At 31.8% G+C, this 18,238-nt stretch overlaps 1 protein-coding gene across 7 annotated transcripts in view; it reads right to left on the reverse strand.

The window, feature by feature from the left end:
* LOC132704399 (teneurin-m) overlaps positions 1 to 18,238 on the reverse strand; it is a 582,182-nt gene that overhangs the window by 40,597 nt on the left and 523,347 nt on the right. The gene's annotated exons all lie outside the window — the stretch shown is intronic.

Raw genomic sequence — 18,238 nt, forward strand, 5'->3', positions numbered from 1 at the left:
AACTCTTAGAAAAACCTCTGGTGCTATAATAGAATCACATTACGAACTATCGTTATAAAATTTTTGGGAACAATAATAGTAGTAGTAAACGTGTAAATATTTGTATAGATTGTATTGTGTAACTATTATATTGAAAAATCAGAAACGCTGTCTAGTATTCATAAATGTTACTTTCTTGTTTTCTTTGTTCGGAGCCCGGCATGAGAATTTTCATTAAGTTCTATAAAATACAATTTTCATTTATTCATTAATGTTCTTTAAACCAATGCACATCACAACTACATGCGCAACATATATCGTTCAGAAGTCCGCTGACAGCTTCGCTATCAGTCAATAGACTATAGCATGAACGTTCGCAATGATCGTTACCGGATATAAATTTTGTGTTGTGTGTAAAGTTCATTAAAATACACTCTCCAATTTGATAACCGCTTCTTAAATTCGATGTGACCTTCTCATTTTGAACATTAGACAACAACAATAACGCCTAACAACTAAGTAAGGTTTAATTGCAATTTAATAAGAAACGCAGAATCAATAACATAGCTGCTTCGATTGTTGTTGAGATAGTATTATAGTAGCCTATGGCAGTTTCTTTGCACAAAAAAATAACATATACACCTAAAATTCATTTAAATGTATAATTTTAAAAAAGAAAAGAAGGAAGGAATTTTGGTGCATCAATGCTGCACTACCAGAGCAAATAGGTTAACCAACCAACCAACCAACCAACAAAACTAATGTTCAAAGAAATTTAGACGAATTGTCTAATTTTTCATAATATACCGTATAGTAGAGACAACTGCAGAAACATTTTTCCATCTTTCCAGTGTCCGAAGGGATAATTCAAGCAGTCATTTGAAAACTACGCGTTCTAAAAAGTAAAAAACCATTCGGTCAATTCGGTTAGTTTTATTAGTCCTGTAATAAAAATCCGGCAAAGTTAAACCGAGACTTATTTCATTTCAATCTAGCGGCTCACAATATTTTCGTGCACCTGTGCCATCCAAAGTTGATTTGCTCAACAATTTCATAATTTCTCACAATTTTGCATGTAAATTAAACACCCGCGTATCGCAAATATTCGTATGCGCAACTCAAATATATCCTAACTACATCACAGGCACTCTCTCAAACGATAAACACGTTCCAAATCGAACGTTCGGCAAACTTATTACACACGCGAAATTAAACGAAAAGTTAAAATTACATTTTGAATACTGGGTGGCTTCGAAATATTGGGTTGGCGAGTACTCGGGCGGTGGATAACGTTCGTATCGTTCGTATGGCGAATATCGTTCGCTCTCGCAACCGTCACTGTCTGGCCTCTGAAGAGGTCCGTACGCGTAGGGCGATATCATGATACTGACAGGCTCAGGCTTTCGTGTTCGACGTCGAAGCCCGGTTGTTTTTAGAGACCCTAAGGGCACTTTAAATCGGTAATAGAAGACGGTAGTCGGGTCAGAATAGCCTTAAGAGTTACAGAGTGGGAGTTAGGATGGAAAGGTATTATTAGAATTGCCATATGGTTCGAAGAGTGTACTGAAAACGGGACCGCTCTTAGTGATGCGATTTCCGCTTAAATTCACCGAAAAACATCCAATCGAGATGAGCGTTAGCTTTGTTCCTGAATTACAATATATGGACAATGGAAAAAATGCACAATTCAAAAGTGCGGTCGTAGAGTCCCTGATTCATATTTTTAAAATAATTGTCCTTACAATGGAATGCCCTGTATATAAATAACATTTTTATGTTGAATGAAAAATTCGGTTCATCGGTTCAAAATGTAGTTGTCGCAGTTTTTCAGGAATGTAAATCTAGCGATTAATTCAATTGCATATAGTTACTCTTAAAAGACGTTAGGCTTTAAAAATGCTTTTTTTATAATTTGCCAACTGGTCCATCAACACAGACTAAGAGAAGTAAAGAAAAAGTACAAATAGCATTTTTGGTCTCTTCTATTTTGATATGTATTTGGTATTTTACCTAATTTACATCAACGTAACTTAAATCCCAAAACTACTTATGTTAAAAATTTAATACTGAAGACTGGAAAAGAAAAGCACCCCATTCAGTTAGACAACGAGCAAAACCAAAAACTGTAGTCGATAGCTTCGTTTTTGGTATGCTGGACAAAGTAATGCGTCCGCATAACTACGAAAGATATCTTGAATTCACCTGTTGTCGCACTTTTACAAACATCGGAATTAAATGGTACCAACCTATAAATACTCACCTGCCTCTGCTTCAGAAACTCAAGAAGCAATTAAATAATGGGTTATACCAATCAAAACAGACAGGCATATCCAATACATTTCCAAAATTATGCTAGTCAACCGATTTGGATGCAAAAGCCTATGCAAAAAATCTGCCCAATAGTAAGAAAGCTTTGGTAAATGAAATAATATAAATTTCTTCATAGATTAGCCCAACCAGTCAATTAAGGACGGAAAGTTTGTATAATTATAATAATAAAGTTTATTATAACCAAACTACACAAGACATATTGGACTTCCTTCCAAGGGAGGTGCAAGCCAACTAAGCCTAAAAAAATATCGTTCATTGGTTAGGAGAAGAGAAAAGTTGCTTCTCACGGTGGTATTGTCAAATTTCGCCATTTTTTAAGTTGGATCAATTTACAAACTCACAAAGCCGGCAGAAAAATTGAACGAAGGAATAAAACGTTAAAAGTAGACGTCACTAGACCGCCGTAACAACGAAGTCAAATAAAATTGAAGGTAACTGTCGAAAACATAAGCCCTTATATTCATCAATGGTTAGGCTAGATTTTATTTGTAAATAGTTGCCGATTTTAACTCTTTTTAACTTAATTTTTAAGTTAAGTTCCAATCCCAATTAATTAGTCCAAAACAGCTAGTTTAATTTAAGACAATTGTATCAAAACAATGAATAACACAATGGCTTTACGATATAATGATAGTGAATCGCTTGAACTACTGTACTCTTGCATCGAGATCGGAACAGATTGCAGATGATCCAGAACTTCTGCACTCGATTTAGTTATAAGTTAAAGATCCAGTTTTTTCCATTAATCTACAATCAATAGAATACATTACCTTATACTACCATCGCAATTAAAGCCTTGTAGCCCTGCGTGTGCAGTAGAAATCAAAGCATAGAACTGCCCGACACCAATATACCAAAGTTATTTTTCCTATAAAGGTGCTGTTTGAACCGCTACTAGTATTAGAAAATTTCCATCTACATCCCTATTTAAGAGACATATTAAGTCCCATAATAAAAACAAATTATCTATTATAGATCCATTTATGGAAGCCTCATCTATTTTTACCTTATTGTATATTATTATATATAATCGAATGAAAATTATGTATTAAGTAAAGTGGTTATGTGAATGTTGATCATCGCCAATTCACCACGTGTATAACTTATTGTTTCAGTCTATAGTCTACAGGTTTGGGGCTTCTTCCTTGTTTCCGTGGCTGACCTAACTTGTTTAATTAAATCCCGTGTTCATTGCAAATAAAGAATATCTTTAAATACATATTCAGTCTTCAGAAGAAGGTAAACACAGCTACGTAACAGTCGACGTCTTTCTTCACGATTTGCAGTTCTTCTTTTCGATCGGAATTCGAAACGAGTAGTTCGACCAAACACGGTCAAGTCGAGATGTGCAGTGTATCGCCTAATTTGGTGCCAGTATTTAATATATACTTTTTCAAGACACGTGAGAAATAAATAATTGAAATATATATGGAACGCGATATTACTTTGCTGCATCGATCGGAATGGAAAAGACGCGTTTAGACGAACGCAACAGTCAAATAGGTTTTCAGACATGCCATAAAATGAGTTTACTGTTTTTCTTTCCCGGCAGGAATCAATTTATTTTAAATATGAGGATTCGGAAATTGCTCCAGGCAATTTTAAGGAAAATCGAATTTTTATTGATAGAATTATTTAAACCACTGAATAATAAATCATACTACGACTTTCAAATAAAAAAATTTCCAGTATAAATTGAGAGAACATTATTTCCTCTTGACTGTACAAACACATATAAATTACTTGCCTTTTTAATCATATTTTTACATGACAATTGTTTCGACAACACCGTGTCTTTATCAAATGTAATATTTACAAACTACCTGTAATACATATACCGAAAATGACATTAAAACCTTATTTAAGTTTAATAATGGAGAAGTATTTAAATCTAATTGATCGTTAAGCAATATATTTGAATGTCTCATTTTGTTAATCTGTAATGGCTTCCAATAAATTTAATTTTCTGCTTTTTGAGGCTTTATGTAAAATATAAAAATTGTCGTCACAATAGGAAAATTTTTAAAAAACAATAAAACGAAATGTGCAGAATCTCAAAAATCAGGTGTCTACAGGTTGAAATGCGGATCTTGTCCTAAAATTGATATTGGACAAACAAGTAGATCCTTCAAGAAACGCATTAACGAACATTAAACAGGGTTTAAAATCAATAGTCTAGATTCTAATTATGCTAGACATTTAAACACAGAAAAACACATTTTTGACTACAATTTTAAAACAGGTTCATAAACTTAACAGACACAAAATTTTCTAAAAATGAAGTTAAATTTCTGGAAAAAGGTTTCAACTTTTCAATCAACTTTCAATTAGAGTGTTTAGGGATCGACTATAAATTAGCAATTAAGGACATTAACGATTCTAATTTAAACAAACATGTATTAGCAATAATAATAAACTTTTAATTAATAAATAACAACAAACACCAAGAAACTTCTCAAATGTCACTAGTAAAAACTATCAAAATCACAGCTTTTGAAAATAACATAATATTTACACGTGCAGATAAAGGGAAGACAGTCATAGCTATTGATCTCCGAGAATATATTTCAAAAACCAACAATTTTCTTAAACCAGAACTTTTCCAATGTATCAAACACGATCCTACCGGATTATATCAAAGAAAAGTCAAGGAAGTAATTAATGAAGTAATTAATAACACCACACTATTTAGTGACAAAGACAAGTATTTTTTAACAATTATGAATCCACAACCGCCAGAATTATATTCTTTAGTTAAATTACATAAACAAGATATGCCCATTAGACCAGTCCAGTCTTATGTAACAGCTCCAGCTGTTAAACTCTCAAGAAAATTAATAAATATTTCAAAGTTCCACACAGATTTTAAACCAAAATTTGCAATAAAAAATTCGTTTGAATTAATCAACAAAATGTTGTGTACAAAACTTATTTCCCAGTAATGCATCTATGGATGTGATAGATTTAGTAAATTTCACCCTTACTAGGAAACGGGTTAAACAAGATTTATTAGATTGCTTGATAGTATCTTTAGACCAAAATTATTTTGAATTTAATGGATAGATTTACATCCCTAAGGAAGGTTTGATTATGGGAAACCCACTTAGTACTTTGTTAGCCGAGATTTTTATGGATAATTTGGAAAATATCACACTAGAACATCCTTTAAGTAAAAGTTTTCTATGGTGGTATCGATAAGTGGATGATGTCTTTGCTTGATTTGTTGGAACGGATAGACAATTGAATTCCTTTTTAAATTACACTATCTCATTACATAATCGTGTAAAATTCACTATCGAGATTGAACAGAATAACTCTATTAATTTTTTAGACTTAACTATTACGAAAACGCGAAACAAATTAGATTATTTAATTTACCACAAACCTTCACACATGGACATAGTCATACATAACAGCTCATATCACCCTTATACCCACAAAATGGCTGCATTTTACTCTTTTATACACAGACTTGTTAATACGCCACTCTCAACAGAAAATTACAACAAAGAACTTAATATCATTAAAGAAATTGCACTGAACAACGGCTACAATCCTTCCATGGTGGATAAAATTATAAATAAAACACAAATCCAGACAACAGAAACTCTGTTTATCCGAAACCTAATACAGAACACGATCCATTTAAAACAATTACAAACAGAACCCAGTGAAAAAGTTTCAAAACATTTGTCAAAATGTAGTTTAAAAATAGCTTTCAGAACTAACAACACAATAGCAAAATTTTTAAAAAATAATAAAACGAAATTTCCAAAATCCCAAAAATCAGGTGTCCACAGGTTGAAATGAGGATCTTGTCCTAAAATTTATATTGGAAAAACAGGTAGATTTTTCAAGAAACGCATTAACGAACATAGAAGAGCGTTTAAAATCAATATTCCAGATTCTAATGATGCTACACACTTAAACACAGAAAAACACATTTTTGACAACAATTTTAATATTTTACATACAGCCAAAAAAAGAAGAAAATTAAATTTATTGGGAGCCATGGAGATTAACAAAATGAGACATTCAAATGTATTACTTAACGATCAATTCGATTTAAATACGTCTCCATTATTAAACTTAAATGGAAAATTGAACTTTTAGTTCTTATTTATTTTGTTAAATGGATTTTCATCAAGTTCAGTTTGTGATACACTCAGTGATTACACTATCATAAAAATTATAATTATATAATAATTTGCTAATAACTGCAACGAAAACTAAAACGTTAATGAAAATAAAAACTTAATGTTGTTTTACTTAAGTGTGAAGAAATATAAGCATGTTTTACTTTTCGAAATATTTTTGGTATGCTTTGCGTATTTGCGACTGCATGGTTCGGTTAAGTGTGAAGGGTTCCCTTAACGCACCTCAAAATTACTACTTGAGTTTACACAACAAGGAATTTGTAACAGCCAGCCGTTGCTCAAGCACGCTCCATTAACAAATTTCTTGAATGAGCGGCTTTTTCAAAACGATTGCATGATTCAAAATCGTATCGGATTTCCCTATTGACGGGGTTGCATTGTGTCGAGTCAAGATTTTTAGACAAAATAGAAAAAATGCTAATGCTGAGGTACCAAACCCAACCCAGTGGCGCCGTCATATATTTTCTGTATTCTCTGGCACAATATATTTTGAAGTACAAAGTCAGTTGAAGTAGATTGCCTAAAAACAGAGCTATTTTGTTTCAATTTACTTGGTTCAAAACTTAATCGCAGTAAAAACTAAGGACAGACCGGATAATAAAATCCCTTCTGCCCCCCTTAATCCACGTCAATGTACTTGTCCCGGATTGGAAGGTGCATGCGTTCATATCCCATAATGGATATTCTGGCATTCTAAAGTGGACCCTCTATGTGCGTATACCTAGGACCCTTACAGATGTTATTCATTGTAACGCTCCATCTAAAAGGCTCCTAACTCATTGTTATTTTTAAGCTTCTTAACGCCAACCATATATCGCCAAGACTGTACTAGGCGACGTTGTAAATATGTAAATTGTCATAGGCGGTCGCTTCTACTAAAAACGACTGACCGCTTCCTCAATTTCATTTCGACCAAAACAAAATATAGTTAAAAAATATGTTGTCCAACACATACACAATTATTAAACATATGTGACTGATTTGATTTAAGTAGAACTGTTTAGATTACCACAGATACTTGCAATAATAGGCAATAAAAATGAAACAATTTATTTCAATTTACTCAATTCAAGAAACAGCCGATCATTGTATACAATGTTGGTTATGGACCAATTCCACATAGTGAAAGTATATTCATCATACAGACCATGGTGCTACTTTACGATGGTCCATGGTTATGTCTAATTAAGTTCGAGATTTTTATGGTCCGTGGTTTGGTTATGGCACAGTAAAAGATACAAGGTACAATTTCTGTTACTCTGATTGATAAAATAATATCGATCCACATTAAAAATAGTGGTAAAATGATTTGATGAAGCGGAAAAGTTGCAAATTAAAAGAGTAAGTCATTGTTGTGACCATAAAATTTCAAATTAATATAATAATTATAATACTATCTAAATTCACCAACTTTCACCTCATTTCACCCTCCTTTCCGTCTAGTTTTCTGATAACTTATTGATTTCTCAATTTCATGAAGTTTAATTTTTATATGAATGTGCATTAAGCATATTTATATTATTAAAACCTGACTATCGACGGCGACGGCTATTATTAAAAAATAAACTCCGATTCACATATAATGAAGTGTAACCTGCGCAATTACTGTAATTTGATTGCGCGCGCTAATTTTCTCAAATCTATTATTTGATAGTATCGTACGCGAACGTCGTTTAATAAAGCTGCAGTTTAAACTGCTGCATAATACATCTCGAGTCTAGTATCGATTTTTATTTAATCCATTTCAGAACGTGCAAACGGATGTTTGAAAATATGTAACATAGAAAATTCGTAGGAATGTAATTTTTTCAGTGTTGTCTTGTAATATCACTTTCACAGATTCATAGTAAGACTAGCAAAATTATTTAATTAAAGTTAATGTTTTATGTATTTTAACGCTTTTTATAGTGTACATTATTATATACCAAACACAATAAATAATTAAATAAAATTGTCATGTCATTTTATGATAGTGCATATTTTTGCACACATAGTCATCGGTAAGTGATAAAAAAATGTAAATACGAAAATATGTTCAGTTTGTGGTTAAAATGGAATTTCCTGATATCATTTTAATTTTTACTGAATATGGAGACTAGATAAATAATCATTCAAGTGAGTAAAATTAAGAGAAAATTTATAGAAACAAGGTATGTAAAAGACCGTCTACGGCCAGGTCGCCCAAACACTAACAAGAACACAACATTAATCATTTTATTCGAAGTTGAGCATACTCCCCATCTTGCATCTTCTGGACTAGCTTCACATAATGAAGTTATTTATTTATTGTTATTATTGGACCGCATTTCTTAGATCAAAAGTTTACTGAAGCCTGATATTCACAATTTCTTTAATATTCCTACTCTCGCAGTTTCTTGACAAATTTCAAATCAGCCAAGATTATATCCCGCCGCATTCTGCGCGTGAATATTTAAATACAGTATTTCCTGGACAGGGTATGGGTTGACGGGGATTAATAGAATGACCTGCAAGATCTCCAGATATTACTGCACCGATTTTTTTTCTCAGGAGATGTTTACAATAAAAAGTGCTACGAAATAAGGCAAATTAATGAAAATATTCTGAGTAATATTTTGGCAGGGGTTCTAAACTGATTAGCATATTGTCACGCAGTTAATGGCGGGCATTTTCGTCATCTTACCAATAATTTCTTTGACATGCACTGTTTTTAATAAATTTTCTCTTAATTTTGCTTCCTGGGGATCTTGTAATGGGTCTTTCTGGATATTTTCTGTTAAACAAATTACAAAAAAAAAAAATACAACTTCAATTCTCTGGGTTTCATTTAGATACGCCATATTCACTGTCCCAATTTACAGAAATAAAATTGTGATGATTTAGGAACTTCACTGGTCGTGTAATAACCTGTTTATTTCGAAATATAATTTCTGATTTTAATGTTTTTGCTCATAAAATGTAAGAGATTGTAGGGTTTGGTACATGAATCATGCATGAAATTTAACGCAGACTTATAAAATTCATTTATAAAACGGTGTTCCATAAAAAATATATTGACATATACTTTTTGGCCACCCTGTAAATTTTATATTTACTGCAAACAATGCGCAAGAAAAAATTATGACGGACGTGTGCGAGCATTTTTCTTGAAATCTAATTACTGATTTTTAATAAATTTATTCTTATTTTTCTTATCTTGCTGACTGGCTAAAACTGGCTAAACGAAAAAAACATGAACAGCAAATGGAAATCGATGCAAATCCTATCCTAAGAAAATTGAGGTAAACAAAATGCCATCGAAGTTGCAAATTTAGGAATAGACTCTATTTGGTACCTGATTTTTTTTCTTACCGAATCAACAAGTTGAGTTCATAAAATATAACGGGGTCCCAGACAAAACGGAATCAGTTTCTTATCGATATTCTTATTGCCAGCAATCAAAGCAAAAGCTTTACACCCAAAACAATAATTTCCTTGTCCCCCAGTCCGTTTTTAAAGAGCCAATAATAATAAAGTTTTATTATTTCTTTTAAAAAGTATATAAAGCGAAAATGCCGCCATTCCAGTTTTTTACGACTCGTTTGATTCCTGCCGTTTGATGTGTCTCTCGTTATGTTTCTTTGAAATGGAAATCCCGTAACAAGTTATCGCTATTCACGCATTAAAGTGTTCAAAATATTCTTTTGTATGACGCTAGTTAATCCCTCTTAGACAAGGGAGGAAATTATGCATATACAACAATTTATGTAGTTATTAGATATAAAGGTCATGTCAATGTGCGGGACGTTTACATTTCTGGTGTTATTTGTTGTAATTCAAAGCTAGTGCGAATGGCAACCCTACGTGGTCGACAGAGGATGCAGTAGTGGCTAACATAAACAAATGTATAGACAAAAAGGCTCCATCATTATGTATATTTATTGACCTGGCTAAAGCATTCGACATAGTCGGACCACGGACAAATTTTAGCTTGCCTGCACTATAGTGACTTTAGAGGCATTCTATACCATTTATTACAAAGTTACTTAAATAATCGAAATCAATGTGTTCAAATTCAAAATGTTACTAGCGAATTTCAATTGATAAAACATGGAGTGCCTCAAGGAACCGTACTTGGCCCTATACTATTTAGTACCTGTATTAACGGACTTTTAAAGTTAGACATCAAAGGGCGGATTGTGAGTTTTGCTGATGACACCGGAGTTATTTATAGTGAAGTAAACTGGACACAACTTAAGTTAATCACTGAACAGGTCTTTAAAACTGTATTGACTTGGTTCGATAGTGTGTTGTTGACTACAAATTGTGAAAAAAAAATTCTTAGCCTTTACATCATATGCGAGAAACATCCCTGCTTATAATACATTAAGATTTACTATCAATCACAAAATTGACCAAATAAAATCGAGGCAATATATCTAGGCATATATCTGGATAGTCACCTAAAGTGGGATGTTCAGATCGCATATATTGTGAAAAATATTAGGGCAATTTTTGCCAATTCAAGATTTTGGCTTCGATTAAATCTGCTGTACCATGATTTTGTTGAAACCCATATTAGATATAGTATAATAGTCGAGGGAGGTTCAAAAATGGATATTAAAAGTAATTTACAAGAAAACACAACACAAGAATTATATGATTTGGCAAAAGTTAATACGCCAACACAAAAATAAACGCACAAAAGAACAAGCTCAACAAATATAAACTGCCAGTTCTTGAGAAGACTATAGCATAGCACTATACCTTGCTCCAAAATTGTATAACGGCCTACCTGAAGATATTAAAAAATTGAATTCTTTAAATTTATTTTAAAAAATGTAAACTTTGGATAACTGAAAAACCACGTAAACTTGTGCACGATTATAACTTGTGCAGTATATAAAAAAGAAAGACAGAGGAAATTATTAAAAACGCAAAAGACAAAGGAAATTATTAAAAATGCAAAAGACAGAGGAAATTATTAAAATCGCAAAATAAAGAGGAAATTATTAAAAACGCAAAATAAAGAGGAAGTTATTAAAAACGCAAAAGACAAAGGAAATTATTAACAATGCAAAAGACAGAGGAAAAAACGTAAAAGACAGGAAATTATTAACATCGCAAAAGGCAGAGGAAATTATTAAAAACGCAAAATAAAGAAAAAATTATTAAAAACGCAAATGACAGAAGAAATTATTAAAGACGTAAAAAACAGGGGAAATCATTAAAAACGCAAACGACAGAGGAAATTATTAAAAACGCAAAATAAAGGGGAAATTATTAAAAACCCCAAGGACATAGAGTTATTAAAAACGCAAGAGACAGAGGAAATTACTAACAACGCAAAAGAGAGAGGAAATTATAAAAAACGCAAAATAAAGAGGAAATTATTAAAAACGCAAAGGACAGAGGAAATTACTCAAAAAGGAAAAGACAAAGTTTAAATAAAAAGTTTTCTTTATCTGAGTAGATTAAGATAGATATATTTTTTTGTAAGTTGTAGGACTAACATGAGATACGGTCCTTTATTAATGGGTCACCTGGGTCATCACAACTAGCCACTGGAACTTAAGCAATTGTAACTAGATATATTTATTGGCCTATAAATAATTTCCAAAAATATATAAACAACAAGTACACCGGATAGGGTCCAAAGCCGTGTTTTCTTTTATCTGCATATTTTATTACAAAAAAAGGATAAGCAGTTTTGAGATTTTGCAATTTGAAGTGACAAAAGGGAATTTTCAGGTTTTTTGCATCCCCGAGCAAAAACATTAGATTTAAAATAGTTTTAAATAAAATCGTGAATGAATATCCAGAAAACAGTAGCGAAAGCACTGGGAATTAGTTTAAGAACTAAAGACTAAAAAGACTAAAAAGCGTAATCGAATACAGTTAAAGGATGAAAATGTGAAAATGGAATGTCGGAATGTGATTTATATAGATCAACAACCAATGTAATTGAGAAAGAAACTCCAAAAACACATAATGTTTTGGATATTGGACTTGAATCATTATCAAAAGTGATAAGATCATCAGCGTGTTTAGTTTAAAAAAAAAACGTAGTGAACATTACATCTCAACATTTAAAAAAGTGGAATTTTTAAACGAAACGTGGATATTTTCCAATGGAAATAGTTCCAAATTTAAAAAAAAAAGTGACAAGAGGAAAAGAGGATGTGTACGGAAAAAGGGTTCATTATTGTATTGTTACTAATAACAAAATTTGATTCACCAGCTCCAAATCAAGAGAAATAAAATATATGTTGGTTGCGACTTAAAGTACCAGAATGGTTCAAGCTAATTATAATTTCTCAACGTCCGATTGGTTGGACGGTCAAGACGTCACTTATTTCTAATGAAAATTGTTGGGACTTGGTTGCACTGGCTAACATTCAAATAGTATACAAAAACTTTTTATAGTACAATCATACATATGTAGTGACTATTGATATAGTGTGTACGAAAATATCAAAGCTATCCGATTTTCCAGTTTGGCCTAGTACAAACTAGTTTGATCTGTATTCGGGTTACGTTTGGCCCGACATAGGGTTTGAACCAATAAAACAAGTTTCATTTTTGTAATTATTAAGTACTTCGGATGTGTTTCTTTTTGCAGCCTTTTCTTCATGTGGTTTAGATCTAGATCAAGATGTTACTAGTGTAATATATCAAATCCACTTAAACCAAAGTTCCCTAATGGTACGTGCATCCTAAATTATAAGATAATGAATCTTCTCTGAATCTACAATTTACAATTAATATTGACCCCCCAGCTCTGTAGTTAACTATTATTTGGTTCAAGTTTTTCGTATTTTTTTTTTTAAATATAAATAAATGCACATGAAGAGGATGATGACTTTTCAAACGTGAAAATAGCACTATTTTTTAATGTATTCAAGCGAATAACAAATTTATGAAATTTTGAGGAACGCGGATGGCTAATTCAAATAACGAGGTGATTCAATCCTCTGACAGTCAATGGCATTTCCATATCATTTATGCAGAAAATTTAGTTATATATTACAATTCCACTTGGCTTATTAGGACAAGCCCACATACATTTGAAAATACGATTATTTTGGCACCGATATTAAATAAAAAATCAATAAAAGCAATTTAAAGTTCTAACAGCATATTATAATACAAGGTACCGGAAACTAACAATTAACAAAATTACAAGAAAACGTTTAGGTTTAATACTTGTATGTTGACTGAGTGTTTATAAAAAAGCTGTTTCATTACCTATAAAAATGAATACATATATTAAGTATCAAATTTCCTTAACTTTGAAAACGATAAAATCAAGCATAAAAACATCCATAATATGGTTATGTCCTCACTAAAGTGCGTAAAACTGTTATGTGGACTTTTAGGGTCCAAGATTTTAATCTTCTTATATTGTAGAGCAATAAAGATAATAAAGATAGCAGCATAAAGTTTAAGAAAATATTTGCTCTGCGGAGGGTGTTTCCTTACATTTTATAATGGAGTTCTTGGAAATATGTTACGCTAGCGATAAAAATGTTAATACCGTGGGTTCGTTCTAACGGAAGTCGCTTGCGTCAGCTTAATTTATAAAAAAAAAATACAACTTGCATCTAGAGAATATTTTTCTTATGCCTTAGATGGCTAAGGACATGAAAAGTCTGCAAATTTTTTCGTAACAACAAATTTGAAATCAGGACATTATATAACATATTAACAATTTTATTCCGGTAAAGCAATTACTCGACAAGTTAGGACAATGGTAGGCGAATTCAGAAGATATAACTATGCTTTAAGCGAAGGAAGAATATTGAAACATTTGCCTACTCCTGAAATAACAATAATAATAATAATGAAGGTCTTTATTTGAATTATATACAGTATAACAAGAACAAGATAACATTTTGGCAAAAAGGCGAGATTCAGTCTGCTAAAGATTAGTATACTGTTCTATCTACCCCGATAAAAGAGAGAGAAAAAAGTACGAGAATTTCCATTTTATAAGTTGCAACTTAAACAAAAAAAAATGATTGGTGTTCCCGCGAAAATCAAACACAAAGTAAAAATAATTAAAGCAATATTTCATTACATGTATGTACATCGTATATTCAGATTATGTACGTCACTGCGATAGCTTATTTTATTGAAAAGGTATGGAGGAGACTTTCTACTTAGTATTTTTGAATATAGAACTGCAGAATGAACAAATATTTTGTTTTTCATATTTAGTCAATTAACTCTTTGAAGTGTTTGACTCATTCTGTCGAACTTTCGGATCCCAAAAATCAACCTGACCCATGAGTTTTAAAGCTTTTGAAATCGGCGTTTATCAAAATAGTCTAAACAAGGGCCATACACTGCATCCCCGTAATTTAGTTGAGACAAAACCAGAGACTCACACAGCATTGTTCTATGTTTTCTGCTTAAAAATTCACGATTTTGGTATATAAATTTTAACATTAAATATGCCTTTTGTAAACATTTAAAAACATGCTCTGAAAATCTCAAATCCTTGTCCATTATTATTCCTAAGTTTCTCACAGAATCACAAAACTTAATTTTTTTATTATTAATCTCCACAGCATGGTAAGCCAATAAAAATCTCTCCCTGTCACAATTCGGCCAAAAATGATTACTGCGAATTTGCTAGCATTTATTTGTAAACAATGCTTAGTGGACATCTCATAAGCTATGTTCAAGTCATAGTTTAGGGCTGCAACGGCTTGCTTAGGATCACCGGGAAAAAAAGAAAGTTAAATTTGTGTATCGTCTGCATAATAATGATGACAACTTGGCAACAGGTATACCTTTATTAACATTTAAGAATGAAGGAGTTACAACATTATATATTACCGCTTGAGATCGGTGTTGTAGGTATGAAGCTAAAAGATTAATTGCGTCTTCTGACAAAACAATAAAATTTAACATTGAAATAAAAATTTGATGATTAACGGTATCAAACGTTTTCGAATAGTCTAAAGGGGTTAGTAGTGTCAGCTTGTCTTCATTTGTTGCTCTAAATATATCATCGGTTATATGTAGTAGAGCTGTAGTACGACTGTGTCAAGCTTTATATCCTGATTGAGTAACGGGGATAATCTTGTTATTATCTAAGTGAAACTGCATCAACTCCAAGATTTTTGAAAAGGTTGGTAAAATACTGTTAGGGCGAATATTATCTAAGGTTGTTGGATTTGCAAATTTTGGTAACGGTATGACGAGTGCCTTTTTCCACTGATCCGGGAAAATTGAATATTTTAAGCAATAGTTTTTAATTTGCGTGATATGATGCAAAATATGGGGAATACATAAATTGATCGTAGAAATATTAATACCATCGCAACCTACTGCCTTAGCCTTAATAGTATTTATTATCCGCAATACATCAGTTCAGTTACTGGGGTAAAAAAAATAGTACGTGGGATTGAACTACTTTCTCTGTTTGTATAATATGAAATTAAATTCTTATCAGGGGGCAAATCGGGAACAGACTTTATAAAGTGGCTGTTTATATCTTCAACACTACATATTTTTGCGGGTAAATCACTATTTTCAACCTTTAATAGTCCCATAGTCAACTATTGTAATACACCCATCAGTAAAACAAAGTAGGCAGATTATAAGGAGACCGTGCTGAATTTAAACACATAACTCTTCAAAATATGAAATTTCTAGTTGTCGACAAATGATTTATTAATATTCGTTCCGCTCCGTTCTGAAAAACGAGTGCTCACCCTTAAAGGTACCCCTTACATTTTCAAAAGCCCCTAGCAAATGTGCAGGCGAGAACTTTCTGGCTAATTAAAATGTATGGCCGAGTTTTAACCCTTAATTTTCAACCCTTATTTTCGAAATTAACATATTTGTGTCTTTCGCGCTTCCCTCCCGACCGGAATAGTTATTTTTGTTGCCATCAATTGAGGAATATTGTTAATTATATGAACATTTATATCAATTAGAGATATGCGTGGCTGACTCAAGCCTAATTTTGCAAAGTTTAAATTTTGACGGGAAGTGCATGTTTTCTACGTAGAATAGCGTTTTTCTGATATTTCCTTCCCTTAAAGCAACTAGAAAAAATTTGTGTTAATTAACTTTGTAAATAATAATAACAATGATTAATTTAAGTGAAGGAAATGCTATTTCCATTATTCCCATTGATATGCCAAGACTTTTTTGGGGGGATATTGGGTCCGCTGTTATCCATTGTTTATGTTAATGTTATGCCCGAATCCCTAAAGGGCCAGAGAATCACGCAATACGTAGATGATACTACATAGACTGCAAGTTCTACAACAGTTGAAGAATTATCAAGTAAATGTAGGAGTGTAGATAAGATGGCATTATGGTGTCTAGAAAACAATATCACACTAAATGCGAAAAAAACCAGCCTGATTGTATTAATTAATTGATTAATAAGCGTACAAACTTAAGTGAGTCTCTAAATCATTACCAAACTTAACATGTACAAAATTCTTAGGTCTTTATATCAGTATTACGCGACGAAATATCGATGAGGTTAATAGTAACCTTAACTCAGCATTGTATGCTTTAAGATACATACGAAATCAAGTGCCATTTTCTCATCTTCAATCACTATTAAATTATGGAATGGTGGTGCTAGATCTGCAAAAAATTTTCTAAAGCAAAAGCAGATATTAAGGTGCATCCTGAAACTGCCTGTTCAGACACCATGTAGAGGTCATTTTCTAGTACATCGAATAAACTTTGTAAAAAAGAACCTCGTGTAAAATAACCTGATAACAGTCTCGATACAATGTGTACCAGAGGACGGAATAATCTTTCCATTCCAGGTCATGTCTCCTCTTTACATGAAAAAACACCAAAATATTATGCTATCAGAACTTATAATAATAATAAAGAAAAATAGCATTCCAAGGATTTGTATTAATATTTTATTGTGAATGTTTTTTGTCTTGAACTAACCAATTAATGTAATAAATTTTGTACTTATATATTTTATATTATGTTCCTATATTGTTATTGATATTTTAATATATTTTTTATTGTTATTAATATTATTCTATTATCAATACTGCACTATTTACGTTTTTCAAGTGGTCCAGTCTCGTTTGTGTGTAGTTACAGTACGGACCGCTTTCAGTTTGTTGCAACATCCTCAGGAGAGTCAATTAAAGTTACAATTCCGTGTGGAGTACCCCAAGGCTCAATATTAAGGCCTCTCTTTTTAATACATGCAATTTGAGTAGTTGTTTATATGACGGCAAAATTAATTCCTATGCTGATGATACCCAAATATATGTTTTATTTTTTTTAATTTTGAATTATAAAACTTTTCTCTATAAACAATCTACTAGTCAAAGATAATTAGCTGAAGTAGATTTATATTAATAAGATACTGTATAGTTCTTTTGTTTTTTTTTATTTATTATTTTTAATAAATTGATCCATTCAGTATGTCTCATAATATGTAGCTATGAAATTGGGGACTGGGCTTTGATCTTTTTTAAAATTGTTCCCCAGTTGCTTTTTTTTGCGCTGTGCTTTTGCTTTAATGCTAATAGATAAATGTAAATACGAAGTGCAAAAAATTAACATATTATTATTAATGAATAAAATATGTGTGTTGTCGCCAAATGTTATATATTTTTTATTAAATTTCTATTCTGTTTTATTTTGTATATCATATGCCAGTCACTAAATACCTCAATAATTTCACTGATAAATTAAAAAAAAACTGTCTGAATAAAAGTTCTTGCAATCATACATATTTTGCAAAAATACTCCGAAATGAAACTGACATGATTGTAAATATTATTTACAAAATCAACCGGAGTGGC

The sequence above is a fragment of the Cylas formicarius genome, unplaced genomic scaffold (assembly GCF_029955315.1).
Source record: "Cylas formicarius isolate icCylForm1 unplaced genomic scaffold, icCylForm1.1 PGA_scaffold_7__23_contigs__length_41026272, whole genome shotgun sequence".
Taxonomy (NCBI): Eukaryota; Metazoa; Arthropoda; class Insecta; order Coleoptera; family Brentidae; genus Cylas; species Cylas formicarius.